This window comes from Dreissena polymorpha, chromosome 10, assembly GCF_020536995.1.
Source record: "Dreissena polymorpha isolate Duluth1 chromosome 10, UMN_Dpol_1.0, whole genome shotgun sequence".
Classification (NCBI taxonomy): domain Eukaryota; kingdom Metazoa; phylum Mollusca; class Bivalvia; order Myida; family Dreissenidae; genus Dreissena; species Dreissena polymorpha.
Window position 1 is genome coordinate 22,088,272 of NC_068364.1, and position 21,201 is coordinate 22,109,472.

Sequence of the window (21,201 nt, forward strand, 5' to 3'; positions counted from 1 at the left end):
ATTCGACGTTAACCGCTAAGCCATTCTGACCAACTTATTGCGTTGTTAAGTATTTTCGTTAATAAGTTATCCACATGAAGTACAATTATTAAAGTACACCACATACACACTCATTTATTTTCAGTATATGGCTATGTGTATGCTTTTATTTCATGTTTCGAATCGGTCGTACAATTTTTGAAAGTTGTAAATTCGTCAATTTGTCAGACACTACCATTACTTCCACTTCCTTCTGAAATGCGTTATTGTTGAAAAGGCAATATATCCCTTAAAATCACTGCAGCGAGATCGCATACAAATATTCCCATGTCCACATGCATGCCCATTTACATTGGTATCAAAATCGAATTATTATTGGTAGTTCATGCGCCCTCGCTTGCAAATTAAAAACTAATTAGAAACTGTCATACATTTCATTCAAGGCAATAGCATTTTTCAATACGTTATGATCGGACAATATGAGCATGTCCACAAAATAGCCATTAAACAATGTCAAATAATAAATGAATTGGAAATGACTCCCTGACAAGTGATTGGAGAGGAATTGCATGGTGAAGTTATATAACGGACACGACCCATTTGGCAAATCCATGGTGGATGAAAACCTTAAAATGAGTTTTACTGTTACTAAGCTAAAGGTAGCTAGTAAGGTTTGCTTAAAACGTATTACCTAACATAGGCGATCATTTGATATTTGAAAACATGTGTACGAATGTTGGAGTTATCGAGCGGATATACCCTACTTTGCCCTTCAAGTTCTGTATGTTTACTTTTGACATTAAAGTTTGACCCTTACCGTCAATATATTTACGAAGTTCTTGAGTGTCATTGTCTCGTTCAGGTAAACCTTTTTACCAAGTAATTTCAAAATCATTTAGTGCATAGCCCCAATTTACAGTCCGGGAAAGTTCAATTTCAGAAACACAGACACATGAACTTATTGGGGGAAAAAATGCAAATATAAACCACCATAACCTACTAATAGTTCTTTATGAAGACATTGCAAATAACACTGTATGTACAACTTAATATTTAAATAACATTAAATCATAACTCGTCAAAAATACATCTATGTTAGCAAGAACAGAAGACTCTGAATCAAACAAAACTCTCTAGTTGTATCTTTTATACAGATCAGACTTTAAAATTGCAAAGTATTGTTTAGTATTTCATACAATGGTAAATGGTATGTGCTGCTTCAAACGCAATGTAGTAACCACCCATTTTAGGAAGCTATTTTATAATAATAATAATGTAACAAAACAACGACTATGAAGTTATTTATCCTGATAGTCATTTTACAAACACCAAAAACGATATGATTGCGATGTGTCTATTGGAAAGCTTTACACAATAGAGATCTTAAGACGCAATCTCAACAATTCAATCTAAACTATCATACCTTTCTAAACAAAACCAGTCTAACCCTCATCAGGAAGTAAAAATAAATTCCTTTATTTATTTTATCACAAAATTATGTAGCTAAAAGTTTGAAATAACATCTATGAGATAAACGCAGACCTGATTTTTTTACATTACGCGACGATAAACCAAAGTTTTACATGTCATTATATTTTCTTTTATTTTTCGACAAGTTTATCTGATCGTAGCCTTTGATAAAACACCATTGTACCATATTAATCCTTCTTTTGAAAACACTAACATATACATGTTCCTTTCAAAAGTTCAGCTGACCCTTGCATATGATATAAGGATTGATTTACATCAATACAAGTACTTTTTATTTAAAAAAGCATAGTCTTTCAACAGATGTATCTGATCTTAGTTCATATTCAAACACCATTTTAACATAATGACACACATTTTGACATAGTTAAATATACATTTACCAAGTTCACCTGATCGTTGGATATGTTGAAGCATTATTTTAATATAAGCACGCTTATTTTCGACATAATAACAAATGCTAGCAACACGTTTACCCAATCGAAACGCATGATGAAACACTTTGCCAACATCACCACATACAATAATAACATATATTTGGGGGCAAGTTCTTATGATCATAGCAAATGATAAAACATATGTTAACACACTGAAACGTCTTTTATGCATAATAAAATATGCGTTTAACATGTTTATCTAATCATACCATATGATAAAACATTATTTTAACTTAATGACACGTATTTTACACACGATAACACACGCTTTTGATTGGATCGTAGCATATGACAAAGCATTATGTTCACATGTTGGCCCGTTTGTTTTCATATTACCCTATATGTTTTACAAGTTTGCATGATTATAACACATGATGAATGTTCGGCAGAGAACTAGAGTTTATATGGTTGTATGTAACCTCAATGGTTAGTACAGTGTTACCTGGCGGCTAAAATCGTATGATGACGAATACAAACATGAAATCGAAAACAGGTTTGTTGTACAAACAATTCAAAATAGTAAAGTATATCTTAGTTGAAAAGCACAATGAAAAGATTAAATCGATCCACCAGAACATTTTGGTAGCAGAGCGTGCAATATGGGCCAAAATTCGGTGTGAGTTTTTTCGGTTCAATACGTGTACAGTGATTCGGACAAACTAGAATCCGGATACGCATTGTTGGCGTGTTCTATCATTGAATATTTTGACTGATATTATTATTAAAATGGCATCCCTTAAAGAACAGAGAAAGGAAGAGCTAGAACATTTGGTTGTCACACTATAATTAAGTAAGTCTAAATGTAAAAGAGCATATACTAGGAATAGTTGCAATAATTCAACTCTCAGCTTTATAACCGTAAACCCAATGGTTAGCTGATAGTTGCAATGCGCCGGCTCTTGCCCATGGGTGCAAAATTTAATCAACAATTTAATGGTTAAGGAACACTGAAACTGCAAGATCTTATCAACGTTTACCTGTCTAAACCACAAACTCATACGAATGGTACCATTAAAACAATAAATAATTGCTTTTTATTGACTTAGTTTTGCTTTCGTACGCTGTATCCGCCTAGTGTTTTTCCCAGGCCATTTTAGCGTGGCGAAAAGCCATGCCGCCCTCCCGGATCGTCACTCTGCTTTTTTCAAAGGCAAATTTTATCACGCGCCCTTATCGATAACATCTTTATTGCCTGACGATCTAACTTGGTCCGCAAAATCAGCTTCCTTGATGTCTGTGACGCTCCGACTGTGCTTGATTTACTCGAGAGACATCAATGTCTAATCGACTACATTAATCGAGTAGATTTAATCTATAACAGAGCTTGATTTATAATTAGTCAAACTGACTGCTCCAAAGCATTTTTGCGAGGGAGTATAAAACCGGCGAAATTAGAATAAAGTAATCTTTATACGCATCGCATAAGAAACATGTTCTTAGATCAATGCAAACACAAATTTCTGCGTTCGATAGGGATTCATGTTAAAATTATCATAAGTATTCACGTACAGTCGACAAAAACATGTTCGTGTTTATTCTTATATTCAGAGTAAATGCACGATTTATTATTAATTATGTATTAACCTATGGCAATTAACTTACACACCTTTACCATAGTAGATATACCAAATATACGGACTATCTAGCTAGAGATTTTAAAGGTGTGAAAATTGCGGTCGTGTATTATAATGCGTGTCAATTCATATATATGTCTTTCCTGCCAACACATGATGGGCTTCAAAAAACGGACTTTTTTCTTTAAAAAAATACGGGCTCTTTAGATGGCGACATGAAAGGTGTGAAGAGGGGGTCGTGTATTAAAATGCGTGTCAAATCGTAACTTACCTGCCAATGTCTATAGGACTTCAATATACGAACCCTTTTATAAAATACCCCATTATGTCATTTCAGATTGCCCTGCACCTAAAGATTTCTTTTTAATCGAACTTTAATCACATCTCTACGTCTGTAAAGAAGTGTTGATCAGTGCATTTTGGAATACATAAATATATAAAAGACTCGTGTTTAATTTGGACAATTTATTATTTAATTGTAATGGCGTGTTGCTAATATTTGTTAAAGACTGAAAATGCCGTCGTGTAAACGGAGGTTGGCGCAAATGGAGAAGGAAAATGTGAAAGTTGCAAAAACTAATATAAGCTTATTAAAATTCATTAAGAAGATCGCCGGAACTGAAAGGTAATTATACATACATGTATACAGTGCCCCAGATAAGCTGCGTATCTGCGTCCTTCACCCTATTTAAATGTTTAAAAACGCAAAGAAATTAATTATCATGCGTATTGAAAACGCAACAAATTTGATTTTTTCGCAAATATGTCAAGTTTGATGTGTACAACACAATAGCTTCGATCGAAAATGCTTTGTTCATTTTCGGTATTTTCATTTTGAAATTATTATCGTAACGCGGCGACGCTATTATTCAGATAGGGCCTGGATGACGGAGCAAGAAAACAGTCAAAGTTATTGAACGCTTTGTGGACTCCTAGATTTCATAGTTTAAAAAAGCGTCTGACAAAATTATATACCACGACATACATGCGTTTTCAATCTGACTTATTCCGTCGCTCATTGTGCATGTATTTTTTAAAGCGTCTGTTCTTTCAAATTCTATTACGATGCGAAATAAAAATGCCTAAGAGTATTCCAAAGACGTCCGCTATTGTTGCGCCAAAATATCAGTCGATCGCAAACTTTTTCGAATCAAGACAGCAAGAGTGGCGAATCATTAGTGTTATCGATTTTGGTTTGTAAGTTTAACGTTTATATCATGGATAGTTTCAAAGATTAAAGATGTTATGAAACATCAGTTTATTAAAGTTAATGATAGTTTACAGTTTTATTGAATCACTGCAAGTGTGCAATTTCAACAGAAGTAAAGCAACAATGATTTTAAGGAATGCATTTTTATAAGTCATTTTACCCTATTTCAAGAATGAAATCACCCTATTTTTCAAAATCAATGGGTGAAAACCTTATTTCCCAAATAATTATCTGGGGCACTGTGTATAGTATGAAATGTTACTGTGCAACTGTAAAGACTCAGTATATAACGCAAACTAAAACACATACTATAACGAAGCTTTATTTATTTCTCATTTACGTTACCTTATTTTGGACAGCATAATCATCTAATATTAATGAAACCATGCGTTACTAGTTGAAGAGCATTAGACATAAAAAAATATATTAGTATTTGCCGAAACTTAATTGTAAAATTTTTAGGAATACAGATTGCTTGATTTGTGTTGCAATTAATAAATACGTGAAATGTGTGTATTATAGAATGAACAAATATACAAACCAATTATAATAAACAGTATCGCAAAATGCATAAATACTCAATATTCATATTCGCATTTTTTTTTGCGAAATAATGAACATAGAATTACTGTTTTGCTTTAAATTAACAGAACGAACACGGCTATGGATGAGGCGCGCGAGCGCGTATCACCGCGAACCGCCTTGGTTCACCTTTTTAAGCCAGTTATGTTGAGGGTTACACTAACATGTACATGTAACATATATGTATACACTTACATTATACATTGCTATAATAAAGCTTTTGTTGTTGATACAATGGGCATATTAGCTAAAATACTCCCGTTCCGACATGAACTTGATGAAGTAATGTCGGAAGCTTTAACGGCTCCAAATTAATATAACAGCGCAGAATGATCATGCAATAATTATTGAACATAACATGTAAACATTATTTAACTAATTGCATTAGCAGAATGTTTATTAAAACTTACAAGCAATTATATTTTAGGCCCGAATACACTACCACTGTTCAAATTCCAAATTGTTGCCATATACATGTAGCACTGTGTAAATTGAAAGTTGCATAGTGTTTCGTCATTGGTCGGTTAACTTATAAATACCTTGTTTCTCAATACATGGTATTTGATTTAGACGAAACTAATAATTTGGTAATTTACGAGAAATCTGATATAAGTTTTCCATTTAAACTTTGATCTTACCATGTGTGTTTTTGACGTTATTAATTATGTTAAGACTTATTTTTGCATTTCATTAAGAATTATAATGTGTAGCCCTTTTGTTAACAGTGTTTAGCAAAATATTCGCGCATTAAGACACGGAAAATTGTTTATTTAAGTAACACTTTCGTTTAAAGGTTAAATTTCATCGATATAATACGTCTAATTATTTGGACTAAATTATTCTATACTTATTTATTTTCTGTTTCAGGCTCCTATGCGAATAACTCGTGTTACTCGCGTTACTTTCCAACGTTGTACATACATTCACAATGCTTGATAAGCCGGAAATACGTTACTGTTCTATTTTTAGGTATATGTCATTATGACATCGTGTTAAATGTTGTTATTACATCATTGCCTATATATTAAAGCCATTAAACATTGTGTTTGTTTTGCTGAAAAAAGCGAGTATATCAACATAGCACTTCGCGTTCGCAGAGTTCAATAAATTTGATGATGATGTATAATGTACATGCATTTCTCTTGGTTTTCACGCCCAAAACAAAAAAACCCTCAACATTTGATTATTTTTTTGTACTGTCCAGCGGGTGATAGTGTTTGTTCTAGTGTCTAATTGGCACTCTTTATACGTGTTCAAACTGTGAAAAGATGTGACAATCACAGAAACAACAGGATGGCGCTGCCAATTAAGTGCGAGAATGGATCAAAGGGCATTGACAAAAAATAACAGTTTGCATATATTTTTCGGCGTTTACTCAGATGGTCTCTCACAGCAACAAAAAATTTACAAGTCAAGGTATTATGTTTTACTTCTATCAGTAACGATACGGATGCGGCGTGTTTGATTTGAAATGACTAAAAGAAATATCAAATTGTTGGTGATATAATTGTTTTAAAAATACCAAAGAAACATTTAACCAAAATCAACAGAATTCAATGCTTTGCCCTACACAGTTTGAATAAAAAAATCAATACTCGCACGCTCGTATACCTTGACCTTGTACATGAAGGGGTGTGATTTTTCCGCAGATCCGCGGATTTCCGCGGATTGGGTTGTCCCGGAGGTCACTTCTGAGATTCGCGTAAATTCGTTTTATAAAAATGTGGGGGAGAGGGGCTACCACCGATACGGCGGACGTATTTCATAAGCGGCCCGAAATATCCGCGGCCTGTGAAATCTCTCCGCATTTTACACTGGTAGTCTAGATTCTGCCTAAGCATTTTTAAAACGAGCGATATAATTGGCTGTCGTTTCCCAATCTTCCAATTAAAATCGTTTTCTTAAAATGCGCTCAGCTGATTTGTTTGCAAATGGCGCCGTTGTGAAGAGAAAATTAAGATTATTGAAGTGACAAATAGCAATCGAATAAACGACTGACATCACCTAGTCTGATAGGAATAATGAAATGTGTTTGTCAAAAAAAAAGACTACGTTTTAGATACAAGCAACACATATTTTGTTAAGAAATGTGCCCACTGAATTTGTGTCACGGAAACCAGTGTTTGCAAATTGGAGTTTAGTCTACTCGCGAAGTAAAACAATTTAGAAGAGTATCGTTTGAACATGGAAATAGACAAACATGATTTGATTTATATGTCTGTGGGTCTGTGTATAATTAGATTCATATGCATATTCTGCTTTATTATGTTTGTCACGCTGTTCAGTTAACTGAAATAGGGTTGAGCTGAGTGAAGATGTGAAATGCAAGATATTGAAAGGTAAACAAATTAAATATATTAATTTAACTCAGTTAATACATCATTAACACAAGAAGAACACTCAAGTGTGTTTGTTTATATTTAGTCCATTAATTGTAATTCAATACATTGAAAAACTGCTGCTATTGATCACAATAAATACTTACTTAACTGTTTACTTTGCATCATCAGTATGTTAAATGTGAAGTTTAACAGGTTTTTATAAAGAAATATTGTTATGAAGTTCAAGAAGTTGTTTATTTTAATGTCTGTTTTCAGGTTTGTCATTGCGTTATGCGCGCCATTCGTGTAGTCAAAATCAGTCGACAGAACTTTCCTCCCCTCTGACTTTGCCTCAATCACACCCCTGACATGGCCGCATAATTTTCGCGCTCTTTTGTCGGGAAATTCACATGATGGCTATATTGGAAGCATTTGTAAACATCGTGTTAAGGCTGCACACCGCACTTTTTAACCACCAATGCGAATTGGCCCCGGTCAAATTTTTAAATAAAGAGAACATTGCTCAAGTGAGCACCATTTTGAGTGTCTTAGTAATAATGAATGTCAGGTTTGAGTTGCAGGGGTTTGTTTTAGAAAAAGGGGAAGACGCTGGACGCTGGGTAAAAGGGGAAAATCGAGCGCGAAAGAGACATATTTGGGGAACAAATAAAAACTGTTCATTTCAATGTCTATAACTCACCTACAGACTTCAGGTGTTTTTTTTTTAGAAAAAGAGGCATGTCTCTGACCTTTTTGTTCTTACACTTGAACAAGTATGATATTAAAGTCAAAGTCCTAAATAAAGTTGCAGGTGTAGATCTAATAATGGGAAATGTTTTCAAATGGGGCCGGGGAACGATGTCAATATTATGATTTCAATTTCATGATGAATGGGTTGACGATCTTGATCTGCTACAGTATTGGAAGGGAAAGGTGCGGCAGCTGCCGATTGTCTACTTTCACTTTCACAATAATCCGACAGTATTAATCGATGTTGATTACATGTACCACCGAATCCTGCTGGGTTTCAACGGTTTTTGATGATTCATTCTAAAAAATGCGTCAACGCAATTAATATTTTCCGAGTCCGAACGTTTTATTTTGTTCGTGTATGAACACCAATTGTGAGACTTTTTTCTGTTTTAACGTTTATATCTGGGAGACGGAAAACTACAACGGGCGAGGCATGGTATGGTATTGCGCAAGGGGGGGTTAGAGGGTTAGGGTTTGGGTAAGTGTTAGGGGTCGGGTTAGGGTTTGGGTTAGCCTAAACCCAACCCTAACCCGACCCCTAACCCTAACCCTTACCCTAACCCTTTTTTGGGGTTATCACCCCTGACCATGCCTCGCCCGTTGTAGTTTTCCGTCTCCCCTTTCCTGCAGAAGCAAGGTGCCTGGAAACCATGTTTTTACATTGGTAACTTACCAAGTACTAAACAGCAATGGAGAAAATTGGGGGTCAAAGGATTAGATTTTTTGTAATAGTTCAATGTCCGTACGCCCTTTCAAATTTCCAACAGAAATACTGACCGGAGCCAGCATTACACCTGTTTTCGATTTGCATTAATTCTACTTCCTGTATGCAGCTATAGTTACAATACCAATGTTTTGGTAACTTACAAACATCCAAGAAAAATCAACACAACTCAGGGGTTTTTTTTACTAAGAAAGTGACGCCGATATTCGGCGTCTTCCCCTACCAGAATTTTTCCCCTTAAAATACCATTTCCCCTGAAAAATATAATTTTTCACCAAAATATAATATTTTACCCTCAAAGAAATGTTGTTTTTTTCTTTTTGGAAGTCGACACTTATCCAATTTGTATCATGTACAACGATCTCGCTCTCTCTCTTCTCTCTCTCTCTCTCCCGACGAACACTCAAATCTGGAAATCCCAGTGATTCTATATATAGCTCTTAAATTACGTCATGGAAACTGGGCAACTAATCGTATTAATCATGTGACTATTTTACTGGATTCCGGTCTTGCGCGAGAAGGGTGTTTCGTCAATTAATTACCGGAAACCAGTCGAATTTTCATCCGGGTTATGAAAAAGCCAAGATATAACCCCCCCTTGCGCAATACCATACCATGCCTCGCCCGTTGTAGTTTTCCGTCTCCCGCAGGAAAGTGGCAGTTTGTTGCTGAAACTGGCTTAAAAGGGCTTGGAAACACACAGAATTCTTATGTTTTGATTTGAAATAATCAATACTAAAACATTTTGCCCCAACTCATTTGATTTGAATGTGATTGATTTTTCAGAAGGCACAACCTCAACGATTCTGCAAATGTGCTTGGTATATTTTCAGATTTGCAAAGTGACCAGTTTCCAGACATCGGTTCGCTCCTGCTTGTGTACGAGATTGGTCGAGACTAAAAAAACATTAAGGTAAAACAACAAATTACCAAAATGATCAAACACCCATGAAACATGCTTTTGCTTAGTTATATTTCCCTTAGGTTTTGTTTTTAGCTCATCTATTTTGTGAAAAAAAATTATGAGCCATTGTCATCACCTTGGCGTCGGCGTTGGCGTCCGGTTAAGTTTTGAATTTAGGTCCACTTTTCTCAGAAAGTATCAATGCTATTGCATTCAAACTTGGTACACTTACTTACTATCATGAGAGGACTGGGCAGGCAAAGTTAGATAACTCTGGCGTGCATTTTGACAGAATTATGTGCCCTTTTTATACTTAAAAAATTGAAAATTTTGGTTAAGTTTTGCATTTAGGTCCACTTTTCTCAGAAAGTATCAATGCTATTGCATTCAAACTTGGTACACTTACTAACTATCATGAGGGGACTGGGCAGGCAAAGTTAGATAACTCTGGCGTGCATTTTGACAGAATTATGTGCCCTTTTTATACTTAGAAAATTGAAAATTTTGGTTAAGTTTTGTGTTTAGGTCCATTTTATTCCGTAAGTATCAAAGCTATTGCTTTGATACTTGTAACACTTTTTAACTATCATAAGGGGACTGTGCAGGCAAAGTAATGTAACTCTGACTGGCATTTTGACAGAATTATGTGCCCTTTTTATACTTAGAAAATTGAAAATTTGTTTAAGTTTTGTGTTTAGGTCCACTTTATTCCTACAGTATCAAAGCTATTGCTTTCATACTTGCAACACTTATTAACTATCATAAGGGGACTGTGCAGGCAAAGTTATGTAACTCTTGTGTTTTGGTCCACTTTACCCCTAAAGTATCATAGATATTGCTTTCATACTTGGAACTAGTGTTTTTCCCAGGCCATTTTAGCGTGGCAAAAAGCCACGCCGCCCTCCCGGATCGCCACGCTGCCCTTTTCAAAGGCAAATTTCGCCACACGCCATTTTTTTCAAAGGCAAATTTCGCCACGCGCCCTTATCGATAACATCTTTATTGCCTTACGATCTAACTTGGTCCGCAAAATCAGCGTCCTTGATTGTCTGTGATGCTCCGACTGTGCTTGATTTACTCGAGAGACATCAACGTCTAATCGACTATATTTAATTGAGCAGATTTTATCTATAACAGTGCTCGATTTATAGGTAGGTCTTACTGACTGCTCCAAAGCTGTGAATTAGTCATGCGTGAATAACCCCGTGTCAGTATCAATCGATAATGCTGGAGGCTATGTTATACCAAGCGCACTTTTCGCTCGGCAATATGTACTCCTCCACGATATAATCATTACTTCGGAGACTTTTGATGAAAAACTCGATGTTATTCTCGTGGCAATTGTGCTTTGCATGCATTATTCAGTTATATCGAAACATATATTTTTACGCATAATTACATTTAAATTCACAAACAAATTTATTTTTTATCGTTTTCGTCTTTAAGATAATTAGATCTAATTATTGAAATAATTACTGAGACGTATACAAATTTAACAAAATGCGAATCGCGTATACGATTTAACGTTGCTATGCGCACCTGTCGCTAACATCATTTGACATTTTATCAACATGGCGGACTACACAGAATTAAATTGTGACTCGGCAAAAATGGCAAATAACGTCGTAAACGATCGAATTAACGATGAAGATTATACATTAAGAAGGAATTAATGAAATGTCTGTGATAATCAACGATGCATATAAATGTTTTAGATAGCAACAACATTATTTCTTTATTTGTAATCTACTCGGTGGATGTATGTCACGGAAACGAGTGTTTGCATATTGTTAGCGATCAATTTACTCGCAATGTTATTTTAAACATCTGTCAAGATTATTGTTAGAAAATGGGATAAGACAAACATGGTTTCATTTATACGTTAGTGGATCTGTGTATAATCAGATTCATATGCATATATTGCTTTATTATGTTTGTCGTGCTGTACAGTTTATTGAAAGAGCATGGAACTTAAATGTACATTGCAAGGTAAATATAATAATATAAATCATAGTAAGTTAAATACTTCTATTACCATTAAATGTGCTTGTTTATATGTTATTTTTTCCACAACTGCTTCTGATGCGATTACATGTTTCCCCGTAATTCAGGTATTCAGGGAACGTTTTTGCCCTTTTTGGCCTAAACTGCGCGCTAAAATGCCCTTTTTGAAAGTAATGCGCCATGCCCCTTTGCCCTCCTGGGAAAAACACTACTTGGAACACTCGCAAACTATCATAAGTGGACAGTAAAAGGACAAGTTGCATAACTCTGGTTGTCATTTTTACGGAATTATGGCCCTTTTTTGACTTAGTAACTTTGAATATATGGTTAAATTTTGTGTTTCGATCCACTTTACTTCTTAAGTATCAAGGCTATTGCTTTCAAACTTCAAATACTTTCATGCTATCATGAGGTTACTGTACATGGCAAGTTGAATTTTACCTTGACCTTTGAATGACCTTGACTCTCAAGGTCAAATTATTAAATTTTGCTAAAATTGCCATAACTTCTTTATTTATGATTAGATTTGATTGATACTTTGACAAAACTACTCTTACCTGACATACCACAATAGACTCCACCCAAACCATCCCCCGTGCCCCCCCCCCCCCCCCCCCCCCCCCCCCGAATCCCCCCTAATTTTTTTTTTTTTTTTTTTTTATCATCTCACAAATGACCACCACACCCTCAAACTATACGCCACCCCCCCCACCCCACCCCCCTCCCCACCCCCCCCCCCCCCCAATTTTTTTTTAAATTGTTAAAAAACACAAATATTTTTTATTATTTTATGTTTGAAATACCGTCCAACCATCGCACCCAAGAATCTCCCCACCCCCCCTCCCCTCCCCTCCCCCCACCTGAATCCCCCCCCTAATTTTTTATTTTTTTTTTAAGATCATCTCACAAATGACCACCACACCCTCACACTATACCCACCACCCCCCCCTCCCCAATTTTTTTTTAAACTGTTAAAAAACACAATTATTTATTTTTATTATTTCATGTTTTAAATACCCCCCCCCCCCCCCCCCCCCCCGAATTATATATAATTTTTTTCGCATTTTTGGAAAATAATGTAATAAATGTCCACACACCCACACTGTACACTATACACCCCTCTTCACTCCGACCCTCCCTCCTTTGTGATTGAAAATGAGAGTCCCTTCACCTTTAAAAAGAAAATAGATGAGCGGTCTGCACCCGCAAGGCGGTGCTCTTGTTTAACAGAGTGTTTGCCCATAACACCTTTGTATGACCAATACTGTTTGTAAATCAAGGGAGGTAATTCGGAATCATGTTTACTGGTTTCTGCAAATCTCAAACAGTTCTGTATAGAGAATGTGTTTAATTTGTAGCCGGGATGGAGCATTTACTACTCTGTCGTGAAAAAGGGCTTTTTTTCATATAATGTCAAAAATTATAGCAAACAATATAAGAATCCAATCAAAACAATGATTCAAAATGGCCCTTTGGGCAGAATTTAGTACTGTTAAGGACCTATGGCCGGGTAACAATCTTGTTAATATTGTTTCCATGTTAGCATTGTGCATGCTTTCGCATTGAAATCAGTGTGGAATGTCGTTTATTTCAGGTTTAACATTTTAGTAGTTTGCTTGTAAGGCAAGATAGTCCCTGGAGAAGAACTAAAGTACGTAAACAGCCTTGTCAGCAGAAAGACATTCTGTTGCAGTTACTGAAGGTACAGCAACATCTTCACTGGGGTTAGGTAAATGTTAGCATGTTTGTCGGAATGTGTTTCGTGGTCTATACCAAAATGTCCTGCGTGCTTTGTTTAATCTATAACTGCGCCATAACTTACTTTTGGCCATTGTGCGCAATTCAACTGATGTTATTTATAAGCAAATAAAACGTTATTGTGAAGAAGTGACTCTTGTAAGTGCCTCACATTATTGTATGCCTTTTAACAATGCTGTGAGCTTACTAGAAGTTTTACTTTGTCTGTTTCCAAGAAATATGGATTAATATTTATCTCAGATGTCAATTTTTAGGCAGTCATTAGTGCCATATCAGGGGTATTTCCTCAATATGTCAGCCCCAGTTGTTTATACTATGATTGGGTTATCTCCCTTGCATGGGCATGTTTAAGGGATTACTACACAGGGGCCTTGCTATGATTGTGTTATCTCCCTAGCATGGGCATGTTTAAGGGATTACTACACAGGGGCCATGCTATGATTGGGTTATCTCCCTTGCATGGGCATGTTTAAGGGATTACTACACAGGGGCCATGCTATGATTGGGTTATCTCCCTTGCATGGGCATGTTTAAGGGATTACTACACAGGGGCCATGCTATGATTGGGTTATCTCCCTTGCATGGGCATGTTTAAGGGATTACTACACAGGGGCCTTAAATTTTGTGTTTTTACAACTGATTAAAGGTACAAATGCTCAACTTGCCTTTCAAGATCATGCTAAGCATGCAATTTATTTATATTTTTAGCAACACGTTTACCCAATCGAAACGCATGATGAAACAATATGCCAACATCATCACATAAAATAATAACATATATATACTTATATATAAGTTCTAATGATCAAAGCAAATGATAAAACATATTTTAACACACTGACACGTCTTTTATGTATAATAAAATATGCGTTTGACATGTTTATCTAATCATACCATATGATAAAACATTATTTTAACTTCATGACATGTATTTTACACATGATAACACATGCTTTTGATTGGATCGTAGCATATGACAAAGCATTATGTTCACATGTTTGCCCGTTTGTTTTCATATTACCCTATATGTTTTACAAGTTTGCATGATTATAACACATGATGAAACTTTTTATAGCCTAAAAATACGTTTTTTGATACAGTAAAACATACCCGGTCAAGACAACTAAATCTTCTGACAAGATCAATAGCAAACTATATTTGAACAGAGCAATATCAACTTTGACAAAGTATTAGCAATACAAAAGAGGGTATGGTCGTCATTAACGAATAGTGGCAGTCGGGTTATTGAAAAAAAACTTGTTATTTCAAGCCTTATGTACGATCTCGATAACACGTCACAAATAGGGATTGTTTAATAATTTAACTAACAAACTTGCTATTCACAAAGCGAGGAATGCCAGAGGTTAACCGATAGCGAAGAACAACACCGCCTTATCTTTAGGCCTTAAATCTAACCATTCATTTGTTTTGAACATTAACGAACCGACAAGCGTCTTTGTCTTTGTCTTTAAAATATTTGGTCGCTTAAGGTAGCGCACCTCTAATGGGCACATATCCAAATATAATTTAATTAATTATTTTCCTAATCAGCATCATTTCACTGAACTACATGCAAATTTGTAGGTCGGCTTTCCATGCTTTTAAAAAAAATATACCGATTTTTTCAAAACCACCCTCACGCTCCGCTTTTGTCCAGTTTATTTTCACCCCTGGGGTATATAAAAGTTCCATTATTCATTCAGATTTCCAAATATGGGCATGCAGTTGGTTTGTACAGATGCAGTAAAGGTGTTTAAAGTTTAAACAAGATGAAATAAGTATTCTTTTACAGACATTTATTTTTAACAATTTTTTATCTATGGAATAGCGCCATGAAATGTTAGTGATTTTAGCCAAGTAAAAATTGGGTCGGTTAAAAACAAAGTGTCATAAAATTCAAAATAGTATCATTTGAGTTTTAATTTTAAACTTATTTTTTATAGAAACACTATATACAGCAAAAATACCAAGAAATAGACAGATTTACCGTTTACTTTTTGAAATAAAAATTAAAATGCAACATGCATCATTCGTATTTTCAGCAGTAATTTACCCAATTTAGCCATAATGTTGTTTTAATTTTAAAAATTGAATGATGTTCTAACAATTTTCAACATATTTAACAATAAACATAGCTTATATGCTATATTAAATCCAATTACGTTAGAAAAGAAATGAAACGCATCGCAAAAAGTATGCGATGTCGGCAGGATTCGAACCTGCGCTGGAAGATCCCAAAAGATTTCTATTCCATCGCCTTAACCACTCGACCACGACAACTTCACATCAGTGCAACGTTAAATTAGATATTCATAAGTTAACAGGTAAAAAGGCTCATCGATCTTTGAAGAAATCGCGAAATCGTATTTTTCAGATGATAATTGGATTAAAGTAAATATTTATAGTGAAAATAATGTATTCTAAATGAATTAGGTAAACACAAATCAAATTTCGAAGTTTAAAAAAAATAAAACGCATCTCTCGGAAATAACCGATCATTTAAGATCGGCAATGATCGTAAAATAAATCGCGGGAAATCATTAGAGGTGCGCTACCTTAAACAAACCTTTGTAATTTGATGAAGATTTTATCACGATCTTTTGATGACGTCTGTAGACTACACACACCTGAAACCGAAACATTTGGTATTTTCCGACAATTAACCAACGCGCCTCGTATTGTGACTATAATAACCAACAACAAAACTTTACAAAAAAACAGACTTTTATACATTTGGAATTCTTTAGCTGTTGCATTTTAAAGCGTGATTATATACAAAAAACATACTAGTGAAAATATGATATGCAATTAAAATTTACCTAAGAAAAGTTGTGAACTCGGAACGTTGTAATTTTAATAATCTCTGTTTGCTATTAATATGTGTTGCATTAAAAACCGGAGCTGAATGACTGCATTCAATGTACTTTAGAAATCGCAGTTTGAACGCAAAAAGCAGAATCCGGACAATTACGAACAATGAGCTGATTATATACGTCATTTTATAAAGGTAAGAATAGATGAGCTATTGTTATTGTATGCTCATTGTTTGAACGCAAAGATATATATATTTTTAGCTCATCTATTTTTTGAAAAAAAAATGAGCTATTGTCATCACCTTGGCGTCGGCGTCAGCGTCGGCGTTGGCGTCGGCGTCCGGTTAAGTTTTGCGTTTAGGTCCACTTTTCTCAGAAAGTATCAATGCTATTGCATTCAAACTTGGTACACTTACTAACTATCATGAGGGGACTGGGCAGGCAAAGTTAGATAACTCTGGCGTGCATTTTGACAGAATTATGTGCCCTTTTTATACTTAGAAAATTGAAAATGTTGGTTAAGTTTTGCGTTTAGGTCCACTTTTCTCACAAAGTATCAATGCTATGGCATTCAAACTTGGTACACTTACTTACTATCATGAGGGGACTGGGCAGGCAAAGTTAGATAACTCTGGCGTGCATTTTGACAGAATTATGTGCCCTTTTTATACTTAGAAAATTGAAAATTTGGTTAAGTTTTGTGTTTAGGTCCACTTTATTCCTACAGTATCAAAGCTATTGCTTTTATACTTGCAACACTTATTAACTATCATTAGGGGACTGTGCAGGCAAAGTAATGTAACTCTGACTGGCATTTTGACAGAATTATGTGCCCTTTTCATACTTAGAAAATTGAAAATTTTTGTGTTTTGGTCCATTTTACCCCTAAAGTATCATAGATATTGCTTTCATACTTGGAACACTCGCAAACTATCATAAGGGTACAGTAAAAGGACATGTTGCATAACTCAGGTTGTCATTTTTACGGGATTATGGCCCTTTTTTGACTTAGTAACTTTGAATATATGGTTAAATTTTGTGTTTCGATCCACTTTACTTCTTAAGTATCAAGGCTATTGCTTTCAAACTTCAAATACTTTCATGCTATTATGAGCTTACTGTACCTGGCAAGTTGAATTTTACCTTGACCTTTGAATGACCTTGACTCTCAAGGTCAAATTATTAAATTTTGCTAAAATTGCCATAACTATTTATGATTAGATTTGATTGATACTTTGACAAAACTACTCTTACCTGACATACCACAATAGACTCCACCCTAACCATCCCCTGTGCCCTCCCCCCCCTCTCCCCCCCTCCCCCCCCCCTCCTCCCCCTCTCCCCACCCTTTTTTTTTTTTTTTTTTTTTTTTTTTTTAAGATCAACTCACAAATGACCACCACACCCTCACACTATACCCCCTCCCACCCCCCCCATTTTTTTTTAAACCGTTAAAAACACAAATATTAATTTTATTATCTTATGTTTGAAATACCGTCCAACCATTGCACCCAATAATCCCCCCACCCCTCCCACCCCTCCCCCCATCCGAATCCCCCCCCCCACCCCTATTTTTTTTTTTTTTTTAAGATCATCTCACAAATTACCACCACACCCTCACACTTTACCCCCCCACCCCACCCCCCCCCCCCCAAATTTTATTTTTGTTTGAAACGGTTAAAAAACACAAATATTTATTTTTATTATTTTATGTTTGAAATACCGTCACACCATCGCACCCAAAAATCCCCCCCCCCCCCCCCCCACTCTCCCCCCCCCCCCCCCCCACCCCCCCTCCCCGATTTTTTTTTTTTTTTCCCTCATTTTTGGAAGATAATGTAATAAATTCCACACCCCCACACTATACACCCCTCTTCACTCCGCCCCTCCCTCCTTTTTGATTGAAAATGAGAGTCCCTTCACCTTTAAAAAGAAAATAGATGAGCGGTCTGCACCCGCAAGGCGGTGCTCTTGTTTTATTTATAGATCTTTGAATAGCAATTGACGAAATATTAATCAAACGATTTAAGAATTACACATATAGCAAAAGCCCTTCATTTTGATTTGTGAATGAAACAACATAAATCTTTAAAATGTATACACATTTAAGGGACTAAGAGAGTACCTAAGAGCATTTTTATATTGACTGTAACTGCATACATGTAATCCGAGCTTTACAACTCACTCAAATGTCAGCGTCAGTGTCCGCGTAATGCTCTGGTGAAAGTAAACATGAACAATCTCTACACTTGGGGACTTTTCTAACGCATCACTTTTCAAACTTTAATATCTCAGTTATGAGTTAAGATATTGATTTAAAATTTTACATACAATCATTTGACAACATTCTTTGCAAGTTCACAATAAAATCATTCATTCGTGACGATTGGACGCTTTTGCACGTGGGGTAGGTGTGATTCCATATTGTTGGCAGTCTTCGAATTAGCCTATAAGCCCGAAGCCCGAGTCGATTCTTGGGCCGGTCGGTCGATCCTAAATGCTAATAAAATAGCCCGATCGGTCGATTAAATATTTGAGCGTCATATCAATAACCTGATTTATACGCGTTTTTAAGAAGCACGTTTAAATTTGCTATTTAAATGCCTAAAATGACGTTTTAAAGCATGCGGCCGCCATTTTTCTAAACTGTCGTGTAAGCATCCGGGTATGTTGCTATTTAAAGTAATGATGCAATTGACGCCCAACCAAGATGAGGTTATTCAGACTGAACATGTGTAGATCACGTTCCGGGATGTTCGCGCATCGGGCACTTCGTAATGTTTTAAAATAATGACCAATCTAGAAGCGTATTTAATTTGAGAAGCGTTTTCCGAAAATGTATTTATTATTCATGAAAAATGGACAAGTAATTTTTTCAATAAAAATTAAAGAGTCTGTAAGGGATATTGTACGCATTGGGTTAAAACAAATTGATACTTATTACAGGTAGGTTTCCATGTGTTTTAATCAATTATTTTTGCGCATTAGAATAAGTTTTTTTAATGTATTATTAATAATTGTAGTACTTTCGTTTATTCTGTAATCTCGTTCTGCTACGTGACCTATTTTGCTACTTATAATCTGTTTACGAATATACAATACTTTTCACGGTTGACACATGCTTATCAAAACATCGGGAGTAAATTAAAGAAGCAGACATTGTCACTTGTAGATTGGGCAATTAACACACCCAGTGGCCTTTTGTTCTGAAGTCACATGCCGACAATTCAGAAATTCACCGGCGATTGTCCTAGTAATAATACGATAATAATCTGTTATTTTAATAGGCTGATGTATTTTTGAAGTTTTTCGGATATTTTTTAAACATGATAATAATTCGCTTTAAAATAAAACAAAACACCGGTCAAACTGATTAATGGAATCATTGAATGAGAACATGTGTAATAATAAAGTTACAATAAACAGCATAATTATCTGGTGCATTTTGTATAAAATGCATTTCAAAAGGAAACATTATACCCTTTATTACTGTAATCACATGCATCTGTTTTTACTAATGGAAGTAGATTTTCTGATTGTTAATAACTATTTTGGTGTTCCTGGCCAAAAAAGTCATAAAATTTAAATTGACCTCCTCGGGCTATTGAACATGTCTTCGGGCTATTCAAAATTCCATCGTATTAGCCCAAAGGGCTATTTGGCTAAAATATTTAGCGTGAAGACTGATTGTTGGACGTGGAAATGGTGAAACGCGATTTAATTCTAGTTTTATTTCAATTTAATTATTATAGGTGGGTTATGACAAAAGGAAAACATAAAATTAATTTACAAAACAATAAAGCTCATATGAATATTCAGGAGCGCAATCGCGCACTTTGCATTTTACAGGCTACCTTTCCCACTTGCTTTTTAAAAAAGTGCCCGATCGTCACGGATGAATGATTTGATCGTTAGCTTGCAAATATTGTTGTCAAATGATCACATGTGCAATTTTAAATAATAATATTTACTCATTACTGAGATATGTAAGTTTTAAGTGTTGCGCTAGAAAAATCATAAAGTGTAGTAAAAGGCGATATACATGTTATTCCAATTTAATTGCAATTTCATAATTTTAGGTAAGTTTTTACAAGTGAAAAACATAACATTAATTAAAGAAAAACAATATGGCTCGTATGAATTCCCGTATTCAGGAGGGAAACGGCTCAATCGGAATGTTGCAAGCCGGTCAGTTATTAAGACTTGTAAGTGTATGCGTTTTACTTTTCACATTGTTATTATTAAACGTTGTACGAGTTTGCGAATTCGACTTTTGAAGTGACGTTTTTAATTGGTTAAGTTTTATATTTTGTTATGCCCCCCTTCGAAGAAGAGGGGATATATTGCTTTGCTCATGTCGGTTGGTCCGTAGGTTGGTATGTCCGTCCACCAGATGGTTGTCAGACGATAACTCAAGAACGCTTGGGCCTAGGATCATGAAACTTCATAGGTACATTGATCATGACTCGCAGATGACCCCTATTGATTTTGAGGTCACTAGGTCAAAGGTCAAGGTCACGGTGACTTGAAATAGTAAAATGGCTTTTGAATGATAATTCAAGAATGCATACGCGGCCAACAGGGCACACTCTGAACAATATTACTGAAGCAACTGGTCTGTAATCCTAAATCTATAATTATCAGTCCAATGAAA

At 35.4% G+C, this 21,201-nt stretch overlaps 3 protein-coding genes across 22 annotated transcripts in view; 2 read left to right on the forward strand and 1 right to left on the reverse strand.

The window, feature by feature from the left end:
- The window catches only part of LOC127847053 (uncharacterized), a 164,039-nt gene that overhangs the window by 82,179 nt on the left and 60,659 nt on the right, over window positions 1–21,201 (forward strand). The window lies entirely within an intron of this gene.
- Window positions 1–21,201, reverse strand: part of LOC127847065 (epidermal retinol dehydrogenase 2-like) — a 261,377-nt gene that overhangs the window by 34,076 nt on the left and 206,100 nt on the right. The window lies entirely within an intron of this gene.
- LOC127847058 (uncharacterized) overlaps window positions 1–21,201 on the forward strand; it is a 270,689-nt gene that overhangs the window by 3,339 nt on the left and 246,149 nt on the right. For 5 of the 12 annotated variants that reach the window (XM_052378624.1, XM_052378633.1, XM_052378635.1 and 2 more), the window contains exons 2-4: window positions 9,902–9,981; window positions 13,571–13,705; window positions 16,664–16,741. The gene's annotated coding sequence lies outside the window, so the exon portion shown is untranslated. Of the gene's footprint in view, window positions 1–9,901; window positions 9,982–13,570; window positions 13,706–16,663; window positions 16,742–20,701; window positions 20,753–21,201 lie in introns of all 12 variants that reach the window. The other 7 variants (XM_052378629.1, XM_052378634.1, XM_052378637.1 and 4 more) reach the window with 4 other exon arrangements.